Source organism: Gnatocerus cornutus, unplaced genomic scaffold (genome assembly GCF_029298725.1).
Source record: "Gnatocerus cornutus isolate USDA-ARS CGAHR unplaced genomic scaffold, icGnaCorn1.1 ctg00000316.1, whole genome shotgun sequence".
In the NCBI taxonomy this organism is placed as follows: domain Eukaryota; kingdom Metazoa; phylum Arthropoda; class Insecta; order Coleoptera; family Tenebrionidae; genus Gnatocerus; species Gnatocerus cornutus.
The window spans coordinates 15,001-32,316 of record NW_028275635.1 but is presented as its reverse complement, the minus strand read 5'-3'; the positions used below and the strand labels follow the sequence as shown (position 1 = coordinate 32,316).

The 17,316-nt window shown below is 41.9% G+C and overlaps 2 non-coding genes and 1 pseudogene across 2 annotated transcripts; all 3 read right to left on the bottom strand.

The window, feature by feature from the left end:
• On the bottom strand, window positions 1-2,769 carry LOC148165450 (large subunit ribosomal RNA; annotated as a pseudogene; the record flags this gene model as incomplete).
• A 658-nt stretch (window positions 2,770-3,427) lies between these two features.
• Window positions 3,428-3,584, bottom strand: LOC148165449 (5.8S ribosomal RNA). The gene has a single exon (XR_015771467.1). It is a non-coding gene; the product is annotated as a 5.8S ribosomal RNA (ribosomal RNA).
• A 1,616-nt stretch (window positions 3,585-5,200) lies between these two features.
• On the bottom strand, window positions 5,201-7,121 carry LOC148165448 (small subunit ribosomal RNA). Its single transcript, XR_015771468.1, has one exon. It is a non-coding gene; the product is annotated as a small subunit ribosomal RNA (ribosomal RNA).
• Between the last annotated feature and the right edge of the window lie 10,195 nt (window positions 7,122-17,316).

The window sequence follows — 17,316 nt, the reverse complement described above, 5'->3', positions numbered from 1 at the left end:
TTTGACAGATGTACCGCCCCAGTCAAACTCCCCGCCTGGCAGTGTCCTCGAATCGGATCGCTTTACCCGTTTACCCGCGCTTGCTTGAATTTCTTCACGTTGACATTCAGAGCACTGGGCAGAAATCACATTGCGTCAACACCCGCTGGGGCCATCGCAATGCTTTGTTTTAATTAGACAGTCGGATTCCCCCGGTCCGTGCCAGTTCTGAGCTGACCGTTGAATGGCGGCCGAAGAGGACATCCGAACGCCCTTGCGGGCGCACTCGGAGCCTCGCAGCAAGACGGTTCCGCGGGAGACCAAGGCACGGGACCGAGCTCGGATTCGAAGTACACCGCCGAAGCGACACACCCTGCACCTCGCCCAGGCCCGGCACGTCAGTCGCGACCCGCTTCCCCGCCAAGCCCGACACGCCCCGATCCTCAGAGCCAATCCTTATCCCGAAGTTACGGATCCAATTTGCCGACTTCCCTTACCTACATTATTCTATCGACTAGAGGCTCTTTACCTTGGAGACCTGCTGCGGATATGGGTACGAACCGGCGCGACGCCTCCACGTGGCCCTCTCCCGGATTTTCAAGGTCCGAGGGGAAGATCCGGACACCGCCGCAACTGCGGTGCTCTTCGCGTTCCAAACCATATCTCCCTGCTAGAGGATTCCATGGAACTCGAACGCTCATGCAGAAAAGAAAACTCTTCCCGGATCTCCCGACGGCGTCTCCGGGTCCTTTTGGGTTGCCCCGACGAACTCTCTTTCGAGGGCCCGAATTATAAACGGTTCCGCTGCCGGGTTCCGGAATAGGAACCGGATTCCCTTTCGCCCATCGGGTGTGTGCACAATTCCGTACGTTTCCGTCAACAATTGCGAATTGCGACCAACGACAAAAATCTACACCACATCAACATCGGCTTTCGCCTAGGGCTTAGGATCGACTGACTCGTGTGCAACGGCTGTTCACACGAAACCCTTCTCCACGTCAGTCCTCCAGGGCCTCGCTGGAGTATTTGCTACTACCACCAAGATCTGCACCGACGGCGGCTCCAGACGGCCTCACGGCCAGTCCTTCTGCGCTCACCGCCGCGACCCTCCTACTCGTCAGGGCTTCATGGCCGGTTAATTTAATAACCTGACCGCACATGCCTCTGACGGCCGAGTATAAGCACGACGCTTCAGCGCCATCCATTTTCAGGGCTAGTAACTTCGGCAGGTGAGTTGTTACACACTCCTTGGCGGATTCCGACTTCCATGGCCACCGTCCTGATGTCTTAAGTTACCAACGCCTTTCATGGTATCCCATAAGCGTCGATTTAGGCGCTTTAACTCGGCGTTTGGTTCATCCCACAGCGCCAGTTCTGCTTACCAAAAATGGCCCACTTGGCACTCTGATTCGAGTCTCGCGGCTTCAATAGTTCGAGCAAGCCGGAGATCTCACCCATTTAAAGTTTGAGAATAGGTTGAGGCCGTTTCGACCCCAATGCCTCTAATCATTCGCTTTACCGGATGAAACTCGTATGCTATGAGCGCCAGCTATCCTGAGGGAAACTTCGGAGGGAACCAGCTACTAGATGGTTCGATTAGTCTTTCGCCCCTATACCCAGTTCCGACGATCGATTTGCACGTCAGAATCGCTACGGACCTCCATCAGGGTTTCCCCTGACTTCGTCCTGACCAGGCATAGTTCACCATCTTTCGGGTCCCAGCGTGTACGCTCTTGGTGCGCCTCTTCTCGCAATGAGAACGAGACGCCCCGGGAGTGCGGGGCGGCAGCCGTAACGACCGCCCATCCTCCCTTGGTCCGCGCAAGGCGGACCTTCACTTTCATTGCGCCTTTAGGTTTAGTTAAATCCCAATGACTCGCGCACATGCTAGACTCCTTGGTCCGTGTTTCAAGACGGGTCCTGAAAGTACCCAAAGCTATAGCGTCGCAGATCGGCGTTTCAACGAGGTCTGTCCGAGAACACCTCAGCGAACAGCCACCCGGGGACGGGACCGGCACCAGGTCCGATCACCATCACGACGGGCGCGCTTGCCGAAGGTCGGACGCTAACTGTGTAGCGGCCCCGCGCCATCTGTATACCGTCGAGCGAGCCGATCGGGAAACACCACGGGTTCATTCGGCGAACGGCGAACCGTCCGAACGAGCTCCACCGCGGGCCTTAGACCGGCACTCAACGGATCGCGACGTCCTACAGGGGGAGAAGTGCACGCGTTCGACGGCAGATCGACAAAACGAAAGGTGCAAACGACGCGTACGCCATCTGTCACACGATCGTCCAGCGCCGCCATCGAGTCACGCTGAATCTCCCCTTTCGACCTTTCGGGTTTCTCAGGTTTACCCCTGAACGGTTTCACGTACTATTGAACTCTCTCTTCAAAGTTCTTTTCAACTTTCCCTCACGGTACTTGTTCGCTATCGGTCTCGTGGTCATATTTAGCCTTAGATGGAGTTTACCACCCACTTAGGGCTGCACTCTCAAGCAACCCGACTCTGAGGAGAGATCCTCCCGTTATCGGCAGCGGTCGCTACGGGCCTGGCACCCTCTATGGGCTGTGGCCCCGTTCAAGATGGACTTGGACGCGCCGCACGATCTCGGGATGACGGATCCTCCCTAACACCACATTTCCCGGCGTCCGGTTTCGGCCGCGGGATTCGGTGCTGGGCTTCTCCCTGTTCGCTCGCCGCTACTGAGGGAATCCTAGTTAGTTTCTTTTCCTCCGCTTAGTAATATGCTTAAATTCAGCGGGTAGTCTCACCTGCTCTGAGGTCGCATATGAAAAATAAAAATTTTTCATTCGGTCATTTCGACGATCACGACACGTCTCCCATTCCTTGCTATACGTGTTCGTCATTTTTCTTTTTAAAAAATGGCTAAGTTTACAGAAACGCTTACGATCTGACGTCTGTCGCGATTTGCATTACACGTCTCGGACACGACGACCGTCTATAACGTTCTCAACCTTAAAACGCCATTTTTTTTTTTAAATGACGACATGTTGAAGAAATAGGACGTGCTACGCCGAAAGACCAGCCAACAACTACAACAAGTAGTAGTTGGTCGCTTTCGCGTCTTAAGATGTCGCGCAAATTTACTCGCTGCACGAGAAACGCACACAAACACACGATTCTACGACACACCACGCAAGAACATGTGCCGACGTAAACACTTTCGTATTTATGATTCGCAAGGTGGACGTCCGACGGACTTTGTAAAAAAAAAATACAAAGCATACCCGTCCCGTCCTTTTTGACGAAAAAACACGCTCGAGTAAACGTCTCGGCACACGTTCGAGGCGTGCGTCGTTATATCGTGACGTAAGTGACGATCACGTACATTAATGAGTACCTATTCGACGCGTCGCAACACATCCAACACGCTCCGACGTTTTCGTCCGAAAACGAAAACCGAGCAGTCTTTGAAATTGACACGACCCTCAGCCAGGAGTGGTCCGGGAACATTATATCCGAGGACCGCAATGTGCGTTCGAAATGTCGATGTTCATGTGTCCTGCAGTTCACAAGTTGACGCGCAATTAGCTGCGTTCTTCATCGACCCACGAGCCAAGTGATCCACCGTTCAGGGTAATCTTTTTAAAATTTAAACGCTCGTTCCACAAGAACCCCGATCATGCCGATCGTCCAGCTGTCTATACACGTCTTGCAAAAATTTTTGCGTACGTGCGTACATCCGAAACGAAAATGATCTTCGTGGTTCCGAAACGTGCCACGTCTAAAATTTCGGTGTTGTGGTATGGATATTTATGATTCTCGCTCTTAATTGTCTTTCGTCCGTACTTTCTCGTCTGAAAGGGAACGCGATCGTCGGTCTCAGTTTTACGCGTACGAAAAAATTAAAAAAAATATTAACCCAAACACAAATTTGTATCCGCGCACCGAAAAAGAAGCACTTTTCTTTTTCACGCGGTCTCCGCTTTTACACGCAAAGTACGAGCATGTATGTGTGAAGATGGGACATGTTCGATACGATTTTAATTAGGAATTTGCCAATTTCCTTTTTCTCAGCAATAATTTTAATAAATAATGCTGCTTTCTCTCATAAACTACATTTTCGGTAGTTTTCCTTTATTGTGTCTTTCATTTAGTGTGCGTGTGTCAAGCACTTTAAAAAGTGTGACGAAGAGACGGTTTTTGATCGATCGGAATCAACACATCATTACATCATCGTACTCGTTATGAAAAAGCGAATTAGTATCCGCCGTAAGCGAAAAGAGATTTTCGCGGGCGGTCTTTGTGTTCGTGTTTCAATTTTCTTTCTATATTTTTTCGTCGCCAAACCGAAGACAGATCGTGAATTTTGACGAAAAAATCTATAGACGTGCCAGACTGAGCGTCTAACATAAAATCCTCAAGTTTACCGTTCTATATCGTGACTTAATGACGATTGACGGTGTATATAATTTTGAAATGGTGCAGTCGTACGCTCCGTAAAGAGAATTTTACCGTTTCTAACGAAATCACTTTACCACATCTACCAAAAACATTAAAAAAGCAAGGTGTGATGTGTGTGTGATCGCTCGTTTAACGGCGCTTTCAAAAAACTCTTTGAAGCGTCTAACGACGAACATCATTCACGCGAATCGTAAAATCGGGAGCGTTTCTCGCCGGTCCCGTAGCCGGGCGTAAATCATTTAAAACCCACGGAGTCGTAACCTAATTCGACACCTGCGATTTTCTTCTTTCTCGACTACTCTGCTACATCCTCTCCGTGTGTCCGAAAAAAGAGGACTTCTAACGTCTTTCGACTTTCGCGGTGGAGTTCACAACTTTCCGCGATCCGGTCGAAAAACCGAAAGCGTCCCTCCTTTTTTCCATCATTGGAAAAGATCGAGAGATAGTACAAAAAAAATCAAAAAATCTAGGTACCCGAAGAAACAGCCGTATGCCCGAGCGAATTCGGTTTTTCTCGTTCAAAAAAGGTGAAAAATTCGATCGCAAGGACCGGCGCTGCGGGCCAGCGTAACGCTATTGTTTTTCCGAATATGTACGATTCGTAGTTCAAAACGTCGTACACACGGTGTTTCAAAAAGAAACAAGCAACGGCACGACAAAAGATCGTGCCGTCGACTCCATGTCATCGACGACGGTGTTGTAAAAACATAAAGTGTACATCGACACGATCAAATAAAAATGCATAATAATAAATTATACATATGTCAAAATTCGTGTGTACGAGGACACGTTAATGATCCTTCCGCAGGTTCACCTACGGAAACCTTGTTACGACTTTTACTTCCTCTAAATGATCAAGTTTGGTCATCTTCCCAGCGACATCGACGACGTCGAAACGCCATCGCGTACCGGTCCGAAGACCTCACTAAATCATTCAATCGGTAGTAGCGACGGGCGGTGTGTACAAAGGGCAGGGACGTAATCAACGCGAGCTTATGACTCACGCTTACTGGGAATTCCTCGTTCATGGGGAACAATTGCAAGCCCCAATCCCTAGCACGAAGGAGGTTCAGCGGGTTACCCGGACCGCTCGGTCAGGGAGGACACGCTGATTCCTTCAGTGTAGCGCGCGTGCGGCCCAGAACATCTAAGGGCATCACAGACCTGTTATTGCTCAATCTCGTGCGGCTAGAAGCCGCCTGTCCCTCTAAGAAGAATTGTTTGTACGCCGACAGTAAAAACCGCGCACGACCACCGGGCGAACCCAGGATCGACGGGCCTTTGGGATGTCGAAATACGCCTATTTAGCAGGCTAGAGTCTCGTTCGTTATCGGAATTAACCAGACAAATCGCTCCACCAACTAAGAACGGCCATGCACCACCACCCACCGAATCAAGAAAGAGCTCTCAATCTGTCAATCCTTCCGGTGTCCGGGCCTGGTGAGGTTTCCCGTGTTGAGTCAAATTAAGCCGCAGGCTCCACTCCTGGTGGTGCCCTTCCGTCAATTCCTTTAAGTTTCAGCTTTGCAACCATACTTCCCCCGGAACCCAAAAGCTTTGGTTTCCCGGAAGCTGCCCGCCGAGTCATCGGAAGAACGTCGGCGGATCGCTAGCTGGCATCGTTTATGGTTAGAACTAGGGCGGTATCTGATCGCCTTCGAACCTCTAACTTTCGTTCTTGATCAATGAAAGCGTTTTTGGCAAATGCTTTCGCTTCTGTCCGTCTTGCGACGATCCAAGAATTTCACCTCTAACGTCGCAATACGAATGCCCCCATCCGTTCCTATTAATCATTACCTCGGGGTTCCGAAAACCAACAAAATAGAACCGAGGTCCTATTCCATTATTCCATGCACACAGTATTCAGGCGAAGTTTTAGCCTGCTTTAAGCACTCTAATTTGTTCAAAGTAAACGTGCCGGCCCACCTCGACACTCAATGAAGAGCACCGCGGCGGGATTGAGTTGGGCCGCCCTCTCGAGCTAAGCCCACCGGCAGGACGTCCCGCGGCACGCCAGTTGACACCGCGAACGATGAACCGGCGGCGCGGGACACAGATTCGACTACGAGCTTTTTAACCGCAACAACTTTAATATACGCTATTGGAGCTGGAATTACCGCGGCTGCTGGCACCAGACTTGCCCTCCAATTGATCCTCGTTAAAGGGTTTAGAGTGTACTCATTCCGATTACGGGGCCTCGGATGAGTCCCGTATCGTTATTTTTCGTCACTACCTCCCCGTGCCGGGAGTGGGTAATTTGCGCGCCTGCTGCCTTCCTTGGATGTGGTAGCCGTTTCTCAGGCTCCCTCTCCGGAATCGAACCCTGATTCCCCGTTACCCGTTACAACCATGGTAGGCGCAGAACCTACCATCGACAGTTGATAAGGCAGACATTTGAAAGATGCGTCGCCGGTGCGAGACCGTGCGATCAGCGTAAAGTTATTCAGAGTCACCAAGTTGTACGATGACGGAGACCGCCACCGATTGGTTTTGATCTAATAAAAGCGCTCCTTCCGTTTCCGGTTGGAGCTCTGTTTGCATGTATTAGCTCTAGAATTACCACAGTTATCCAAGTAAATGTGGGTACGATCTAAGGAACCATAACTGATTTAATGAGCCTTTCGCGGTTTCACCTTAATTTGGCTTGTACTGAGACATGCATGGCTTAATCTTTGAGACAAGCATATGACTACTGGCAGGATCAACCAGGGAACTGCGTTCTTGTTTTAAAATAAGAGAGTTTTAGTCTTTCTTTCCTTCTAGTCATATAAGCTACAATAATCGTAGAATTTCGGAAAGACACCTGCTGCTCTTATAAAAAACTGAACACTTTCCTATTATTGTTTTGAAGAAAGTGTGCGTGTCTGCGAAACGAAAACCTCGTAAGAAGAGACGTAACGCCACGCGATCTTTCTGGATGGAAAATTTTTCGACATTTTTTTCACATCATCCTTGATTGAATCTCCTGCAACAATTTTATTCTTATTCATCCGTTCTAAGTTGTCGTCGTCGTCGAAATAAATAATTTGTACACACTTCGGGGTACACGTTTGTCAAAATTCATGAAATGCAACGTAACATTTTTACTTTAATAAATTTTTACAGTGCATTCAGATCGACTAAACGAACAACGACGGATGAATTGATTTATGGATTTTTATTTGTTGCGACTCATCGGAGGAGAGAGTGAAGAAAAAATAATCCAATATCATGGTTACGGAATAATTTTCTATGACTTTTTCATCCTTGTTTGAATCTTGCAACAATTAATTTTATTCATCCGTTCTAAGTTGTCGTCGTCGTCGAAATAAATAATTTGTACACATTTCGGTACACGTTTGTCAAAATTCATGAAATGCAAACGTAACATTTTACTTTAATAAATTTTTACAGTGCATTCAGATCGACTAAACGAACAACGACGGATGGATTACTTATTTTTGTTGCGACTCATCGGACGAAAAGTAGAAACATAATCCTCCATTGTAATATAGTTTTTACGGAAAATTTTTCTTTTATTTTATATCCTTGATTGAATGCTGCATTTTATCCGTCTTTTTTTCGTCAAAAACAGAGATCAATGCGATTCATCGGACGAAGAAATAATTTCCCAGTTCAAAATTTAGAGATTTTTGGGCACATCGACTTGAAATTTTATCGTAAAGAAAAAATATCGTCGTCGACAAGCAAAAGTTCAAACATTCTCCATACTCTTCGCTAGATTGAAAGCGACGGTTTATTGTGAGATTTCTCTTTAGAAATATTCACACGTTACGAGTTTATGAAATTTTATTTATTTCAAAATTCTCGCTCGGACTTTAGTGAGTTGACGCATTTGTTAATTTTTGGTCGTTCTGACACGAACACATAAAATCTTTGATTGCATTTGGACCGCTAACATAGAAACGCTCGCCGCATCCGCAATCTCGCTGTGCATGGTCAATGGCAAGATTTGTCATCCCTCAAACGATGGTGGGTCCACAGGGTACACATTCCGGCCATCGTCCCAACTACGGGTAAGTCGCGGTGTACGAGAGGTAACAAGATAATCGGACGCACATAAAATCACATTTCGATCGTACGCTTTTGTCCGCTGCTACATACCACCACTACTATCCCTATATATGCCAGCGCGGCAGCGTTCAGCTCTGAATCACTCGATGCGCGAAACGGTCGAAATCCCATAGCGCGCCGGCCGCTCGCTATGGGCGAGGGGTCGGGTAAATCGGTCTGATCGCTCGGTGCAAAAGTCCGTTTGGGTACTTAGAGACGGAATTTTAAAATTCTGATTTCGCAGATCAATTTCAAGGGTCATTAGGACTCGAATGCCGTTAACGGTGTTTTGAAAAAAATATTTTTTACGTTTTTACGGCATTTCGACCGAACACCTCAGTTCCGACTTCGGACTTAGAATAATTTTCATCAAAATTTCGAACGCCTCAGTTTCCAGAGGGTTTTAGATCCCGTTTAGTTAGGGGTTTGAAATTATCACAGCCACCCTTGTTTGGTGTTAGTTCGACCGTAACTTTTGTTCGTTTGCATTTAATTTCGATTTTTCTGGGACTTTTGGTCAATGTAAATTTATCAACCGCTACACTTCCGACTTCGGACTTAGACGAATGAGCGCCGAACGCTACAGTTTCGACTTCGGACTTAGAAAAATTTCGCTCGACCGCCACAGTTTCGAATTGGACTTAGAAAAATTTCGGTCGAACGCCTCAGTTTCGAATCGGACTTAGAAAAATTTTGGTCGACCGCTACAGTTTCGACTTCGGACTTAGAAAAATTTCGTTCGAACGCTACAGTTTCGACTTCGGACTTGGAAAAATTTCGCTCGACCGCCACAGTTCCAACATGAGACTTAGAAAAATTTTTATCAAAAATTCGAACACCTCAGTTTCGACTACGGACTTAGAAAAATTTCGCTCGACCGCCACAGTTCCTATTTCGGACTTAGAAAAATTTTCATCAAAATTTCGAACGCCTCAGTTTCCAGAGGGTTTTAGATCCCGTTTAATTAGAAGCTTGAAATTATAAAATCTACCTTCTATCGATGTTAGTTCGACCCAAACATTTGTTCGTTTGCATTTAATTTCGATTTTTCTCGTACTTTTGGTCAATGTAAATTTGTCAACCGCTACACTTCCGACTTCGGACTTAGACGAATGAGCGCCGAACGCTACAGTTTCGACTTCGGACTTAGAAAAATTTCGTTCGAACGCTACAGTTTCGACTTCGGACTTGGAAAAATTTCGCTCGACCGCCACAGTTCCAACATGAGACTTAGAAAAATTTTTATCAAAAATTCGAACACCTCAGTTTCGACTACGGACTTAGAAAAATTTCGCTCGACCGCCACAGTTCCTATTTCGGACTTAGAAAAATTTTCATCAAAATTTCGAACGCCTCAGTTTCCAGAGGGTTTTAGATCCCGTTTAATTAGGAGCTTGAAATTATAAAATCTACCTTCTATCGATGCTAGTTCGACCCAAACATTTGTTCGTTTGGATTTAATTTCGATTTTTCTCGGACTTTTGGTCAATGTAAATTTGTCAACCGCTACACTTCCGAGTTCGGACTTAGACGAATGAGCGCCGAACGCTACAGTTTCGACTTCGGACTTAGAAAAATTTTGTTCGAACGCTACAGTTTCGAATTGGACTTGGAAAAATTTCGGTCGAACGCCTCAGTTTCGAATCGGACTTAGAAAAATTTTGGTCGACCGCTACAGTTTCGACTTCGGACTTGGAAAAATTTCGATCGAACGCCACAGTTCCGACTTTTTTTCGAAACTGTAGCGTTCAGTCAAATTGCCGTAAAAACGTAAAAAACTTTTTTTACAAAACATGGTCGACAGCATTCGAGTCCTAATAATCCTTGAAATTGATCTGCGAAATCAGAATTTTAAAATTCCGTCTCTAAGTACCCAAACGGACTTTTGCACCGAGCGATCAGACCGTTTTACTCTACCCCTCGCCCATAGCGAGCGGCCGGCGCACTATGGGATTTCGATCGTTTCACGCATCGAGCGATTCAGAGCTGATCGCTGCCGCGGTGGCATATATAGGGAGTAGTGATGGTAAGTGGCAGCGATGACGGACAAGTACGCACGATGAATGGATTGACATGAAATCAAATGTGCGCGTCCGTACGATCTGTTACCTCTCGTACATCGCGACCCCGTTTAATGATATTATGCTAAATTAAAAATAAAAATACATCGATGAAATAAAAAGTGGTAAGTCTCTAGAAAGACAATATACCGCTGTGAATAAAAATTTCTCGATGAATAGCGAAATGTGAATTAGTCCGCCTGTAACGTGCATTTTGCGAACGAATTAGCTAATTCACCGCTAGTTAAAAAACGTGACCACCCAGTGCTCTTATCCAAAGTCGTCTGCAAATGAGATGAAATTAATAATCTTGACTCTAATGCAGACGACAAATTGAATTGAATAATTTACTTGAATAATGTGACGGATCTATAAAATAAAACACAAAGCCCGAAACACCAAGCAGTAAAAATCTCGATTATTGTTCCGCCCGTTGAAAAACAAAAGATCCGTCACATGGTAAGCAGAACTGGTGAAAATTGTGAAAGACTTGTTTCTCCTCCGATAACAAGCTTGAATTAAATATGATCGAGTGAATGATATTGGAAACCAAAGAACGAAACTGAGGAGAAGCAAATGTTCAGTAATATATTATGAATAATTATAATATTAATATAAATAATAATATTATATTAAAAATGGGAATTGTATGTGGTTGATGGAAAAAGTTTTTTTTTCTGTTGACCGCTACAGTTCCCAATTTGGACTTAAAAAAAAAAAAAAAAAAAAAAAAAAAAAAATTGTGTATACGGAAGGTAAAAAGCAAAAAATAAAATATTTTATTATTTTTTTTACTTTTTTTACGGGTCCCTACCGCTACAGTTCCCACTGAATGTGTCCTTTTCGCGCTAAGTCCATGCAGTCGCTACAGTTCCGAAACTGGACTTGTAAAAATTTCGACATTTTTGAACGCATCAGTTCCGAACGAGGTTTCAAAACTGTAGCGTTCGGTGTAAACGCATCAGTTCCGAATGAGTTTTCGCAACTGTGGCGTTTCATTTTTGTGCTTTCATGGTTGCATAAACAATCGCCAGTGTGAACGCTTCAGTTCCGAATGAGTTTTCGAAACTGTAGCGTTTCATATTTGTGCTTTCATGGTTGCATAAGCAATCGCCAGTGTGAACGCTTCAGTTCCGAATAGATTTTCGAAACTGTAGCGTTCAATGTGAACGCTTCAGTTCCGACTTTGGACTTAGAATAATTTTCATCAAAATTCGAACGCCACAGTTTCGAAAGGGTTTTAGATCCCGTTCAGTTAGGGACTTAAAATTATGACATCCACTTTCGATTAATGTTAGTTCGGTCCGAACTTTTGTTCATTTTCATTTAATTTCAATTTTTCTCGGACTTTTGGTCTTTGTTAATTTTGTCCTTTCGAAACTGTAACGTTCAATGTGAACGCTTCAGTTCCGAATAAATTCTCGAAACTGTAACGTTCAAAGTGAACGCCTCAGTTCCGAATAGATTCTCGAAACTGTAGCGTTCAATGTGAACGCTTCAGTTCCGAATAGATTCTCGAAACTGTAGCGTTCAATGTGAACGCTTCAGTTCCGAATAGATTCTCGAAACTGTAGCGTTCAATGTGAACGCTTCAGTTCCGACTTTGGACTTGGAATAATTTTCATCAAAATTCGAACGCCACAGTTTCGAAAGGGTTTTAGATCCCGTTTAGTTAGGGACTTAAAATTATGACATCCACTTTCGATTAATGTTAGTTCGGTCCGAACTTTTGTTCGTTTTCATTTAATTTCGATTTTTCTCGGACATTTAGACTATGCGAATTTTAGATTTTTCAAGCTGTAGCGTTTGGCGAGAACGCCGCAGTTACGGACAGGTTTTGTGTCAGACTTTCAATAATCTGAAAAAACTCCGAAAAAAGAAAATAATTAGTGTTTTCATGGTTGCATAACAATTTAAAATTCATGCACAAAAATAATCCATCTATATTTCCGTTATTCAAGAATGCAAAGGAAAGACGAAAGTTCGGCAACAATTAGTTTAAGCGGTTGCATAACCATTCAAACGTTATGCTTAAACACAATCCATTTACGATATATAATAAAAATAAAGCTTTATTATCAACTTTGAAGTCCATTCTATTGCTGATCTTTAGACCTATAGATTAGGTCAAGATGTCAAATGTCAAAAAACAACTACAGGTTCCTGTATTTGTAGCAATGCTGGCGCCATCTGTAGAACAGTTACCTAAACTTGAAAGTCAAAAAAATTACAGCTTTCTGTAACTATTAATGTTGGTATCGCCACCTGTTAGTCGAAAACATAATTTAGTGGCGCCATCTATATGACAGGTCTGGAACTTCACAAATGTCAAAAATTACTGGTTTTTACTTTATTTACATATTTTTTTTGAAATTTGGCGCCCATTTTGACCCAAAAGTGGCGCCATCTATGTGTCAGGTCTGGAACTTCATAAATGTCAAAAATTACAAGATTCTGGGTTCATTTACGTATTTTTCTTGAATTTTAAGCATAATTTGACCTGACCTGACCCTAAAATGGCGTCATCTATGTGTCAGGTCTGGAACTTCAGAAATGTCAAAAATTACTGTTTTTTCCTTTATTTTACATATTGTTTTTGAATTTCGGCGCCTATTTTGACTCAAAAATGGCGCCATCTAAATGACAGGTCTGGAACTTCAGAAATGTCAAAAATTACAAGATTCTGGGAAGATTCTGGGTTAATTTACGTATTTTTCTTGAATTTTAAGCATAATTTGACCTGACCTGACCCTAAAATGGCGTCATCTATGTGTCAGGTCTGGAACTTCAGAAATGTCAAAAATTACTGTTTTTTCCTTTATTTTACATATTGTTTTTGAATTTCGGCGCCTATTTTGACTCAAAAATGGCGCCATCTAAATGACAGGTCTGGAACTTCAGAAATGTCAAAAATTACAAGATTCTGGGAAGATTCTGGGTTAATTTACGTATTTTTCTTGAATTTTAAGCATAATTTGACCTAACTGACCCTAAAATGGCGCCATCTATGTGTCAGGTCTGGAACTTCATAAATGTCAAAAATTACTGTTTTTCCTATATTTTACATATTGTTTTTGAATTTTGGCGCCTATTTTGACTCAAAAATGGCGCCATCTATGTGACAGGTCTGGAACTTCACAAATGTCAAAAATTACTGTTTTTTCCTATATTTTACATATTGTTTTTGAATTTTGGCGCCTATTTTAACTCAAAAATGGCGCCATCTATATGACAGGTCTGGAACTTCAGAAATGTCAAAAATTACAAGATTCTGGGTTAATTTACGTATTTTTCTTGAATTTTAAGCATAATTTGACCTAACTGACCCTAAAATGGCGCCATCTATGTGTCAGGTCTGGAACTTCATAAATGTCAAAAATTACAAGATTCTGGGTTCATTTACGTATTTTTCTTGAATTTTAAGCATAATTTGACCTGACCTGACCCTAAAATGGCGCCATCTATGTGTCAGGTCTGGAACTTCATAAATGTCAAAAATTACTGTTTTTCCTTTATTTTACATATTGTTTTTTAATTTTGGCGCCTATTTTGACTCAAAAATGGCGCCATCTATATGACAGGTCTGGAACTTCAGAAATGTCAAAAATTACAAGATTCTGGGTTAATTTACGTATTTTTCTTGAATTTTAAGCATAATTTGACCTGACCTGACCCTAAAATGGCGTCATCTATGTGTCAGGTCTGGAACTTCAGAAATGTCAAAAATTACAAGATTCTGTGTTAATTTACGTATTTTTCTTGAATTTTAAGCATAATTTGACCTGACCTGACCCTAAAATGGCGTCATCTATGTGTCAGGTCTGGAACTTCAGAAATGTCAAAAATTACAAGATTCTGTGTTAATTTACGTATTTTTCTTGAATTTTAAGCATAATTTGACCTAACTGACCCTAAAATGGCGCCATCTATGTGTCAGGTCTGGAACTTCATAAATGTCAAAAATTACTGTTTTTCCTTTATTTTACATATTGTTTTTGAATTTTGGCGCCTATTTTGACTCAAAAATGGCGCCATCTATGTGACAGGTCTGGAACTTCACAAATGTCAAAAATTACTGTTTTTTCCTATATTTTACATATTGTTTTTGAATTTTGGCGCCTATTTTAACTCAAAAATGGCGCCATCTATGTGACAGGTCTGGAACTTCAGAAATGTCAAAAATTACAAGATTCTGGGAAGATTCTGGGTTAATTTACGTATTTTTCTTGAATTTTAAGCATAATTTGACCTGACCTGACCCTAAAATGGCGCCATCTATGTGTCAGGTCTGGAACTTCAGAAATGTCAAAAATTACTGTTTTTTCCTTTATTTTACATATTGTTTTTGAATTTTGGCGCCTATTTTGACTCAAAAATGGCGCCATCTATATGACAGGTCTGGAACTTCAGAAATGTCAAAAATTACAAGATTCTGGGTTAATTTACGTATTTTTTTTGAATGTTAAGCATAATTTGACCTGACCTGACCCTAAAATGGCGCCATCTATGTGTCAGGTCTGGAACTTCAGAAATGTCAAAAATTACTGTTTTTTCCTTTATTTTACATATTGTTTTTGAATTTTGGCGCCTATTTTGACTCAAAAATGGCGCCATCTATGTGACAGGTCTGGAACTTCACAAATGTCAAAAATTACAAGATTCTGGGAAGATTCTGGGTTAATTTACGTATTTTTCTTGAATTTTAAGCATAATTTGACCTGACCTGACCCTAAAATGGCGCCATCTATGTGTCAGGTCTGGAACTTCAGAAATGTCAAAAATTACTGTTTTTTCCTTTATTTTACATATTGTTTTTGAATTTTGGCGCCTATTTTGACTCAAAAATGGCGCCATCTATATGACAGGTCTGGAACTTCAGAAATGTCAAAAATTACAAGATTCTGGGTTAATTTACGTATTTTTTTTGAATGTTAAGCATAATTTGACCTGACCTGACCCTAAAATGGCGCCATCTATGTGTCAGGTCTGGAACTTCAGAAATGTCAAAAATTACTGTTTTTTCCTTTATTTTACATATTGTTTTTGAATTTTGGCGCCTATTTTGACTCAAAAATGGCGCCATCTATGTGACAGGTCTGGAACTTCACAAATGTCAAAAATTACTGTTTTTTCCTATATTTTACATATTGTTTTTGAATTTTGGCGCCTATTTTAACTCAAAAATGGCGCCATCTATATGACAGGTCTGGAACTTCAGAAATGTCAAAAATTACAAGATTCTGGGTTAATTTACGTATTTTTCTTGAATTTTAAGCATAATTTGACCTGACCTGACCCTAAAATGGCGTCATCTATGTGTCAGGTCTGGAACTTCAGAAATGTCAAAAATTACTGTTTTTTCCTTTATTTTACATATTGTTTTTGAATTTCGGCGCCTATTTTGACTCAAAAATGGCGCCATCTAAATGACAGGTCTGGAACTTCAGAAATGTCAAAAATTACAAGATTCTGGGAAGATTCTGGGTTAATTTACGTATTTTTCTTGAATTTTAAGCATAATTTGACCTGACCTGACCCTAAAATGGCGCCATCTATGTGTCAGGTCTGGAACTTCAGAAATGTCAAAAATTACTGTTTTTTCCTTTATTTTACATATTGTTTTTGAATTTTGGCGCCTATTTTGACTCAAAAATGGCGCCATCTATATGACAGGTCTGGAACTTCAGAAATGTCAAAAATTACAAGATTCTGGGTTAATTTACGTATTTTTTTTTAATGTTAAGCATAATTTGACCTGACCTGACCCTAAAATGGCGCCATCTATGTGTCAGGTCTGGAACTTCATAAATGTCAAAAATTACTGTTTTTTCCTTTATTTTACATATTGTTTTTGAATTTTGGCGCCTATTTTGACTCAAAAATGGCGCCATCTATATGACAGGTCTGGAACTTCAGAAATGTCAAAAATTACAAGATTCTGGGTTAATTTACGTATTTTTCTTGAATTTTAAGCATAATTTGACCTAACTGACCCTAAAATGGCGCCATCTATGTGTCAGGTCTGGAACTTCATAAATGTCAAAAATTACTGTTTTTCCTTTATTTTACATATTGTTTTTGAATTTTGGCGCCTATTTTGACTCAAAAATGGCGCCATCTATGTGACAGGTCTGGAACTTCACAAATGTCAAAAATTACTGTTTTTTCCTATATTTTACATATTGTTTTTGAATTTTGGCGCCTATTTTAACTCAAAAATGGCGCCATCTATGTGACAGGTCTGGAACTTCAGAAATGTCAAAAATTACAAGATTCTGGGAAGATTCTGGGTTAATTTACGTATTTTTCTTGAATTTTAAGCATAATTTGACCTGACCTGACCCTAAAATGGCGCCATCTATGTGTCAGGTCTGGAACTTCAGAAATGTCAAAAATTACTGTTTTTTCCTTTATTTTACATATTGTTTTTGAATTTTGGCGCCTATTTTGACTCAAAAATGGCGCCATCTATATGACAGGTCTGGAACTTCACAAATGTCAAAAATTACAAGATTCTGGGTTAATTTACGTATTTTTCTTGAATTTTAAGCATAATTTGACCTAACTGACCCTAAAATGGCGCCATCTATGTGTCAGGTCTGGAACTTCATAAATGTCAAAAATTACTGTTTTTCCTATATTTTACATATTGTTTTTGAATTTTGGCGCCTATTTTGACTCAAAAATGGCGCCATCTATGTGACAGGTCTGGAACTTCACAAATGTCAAAAATTACTGTTTTTTCCTATATTTTACATATTGTTTTTGAATTTTGGCGCCTATTTTAACTCAAA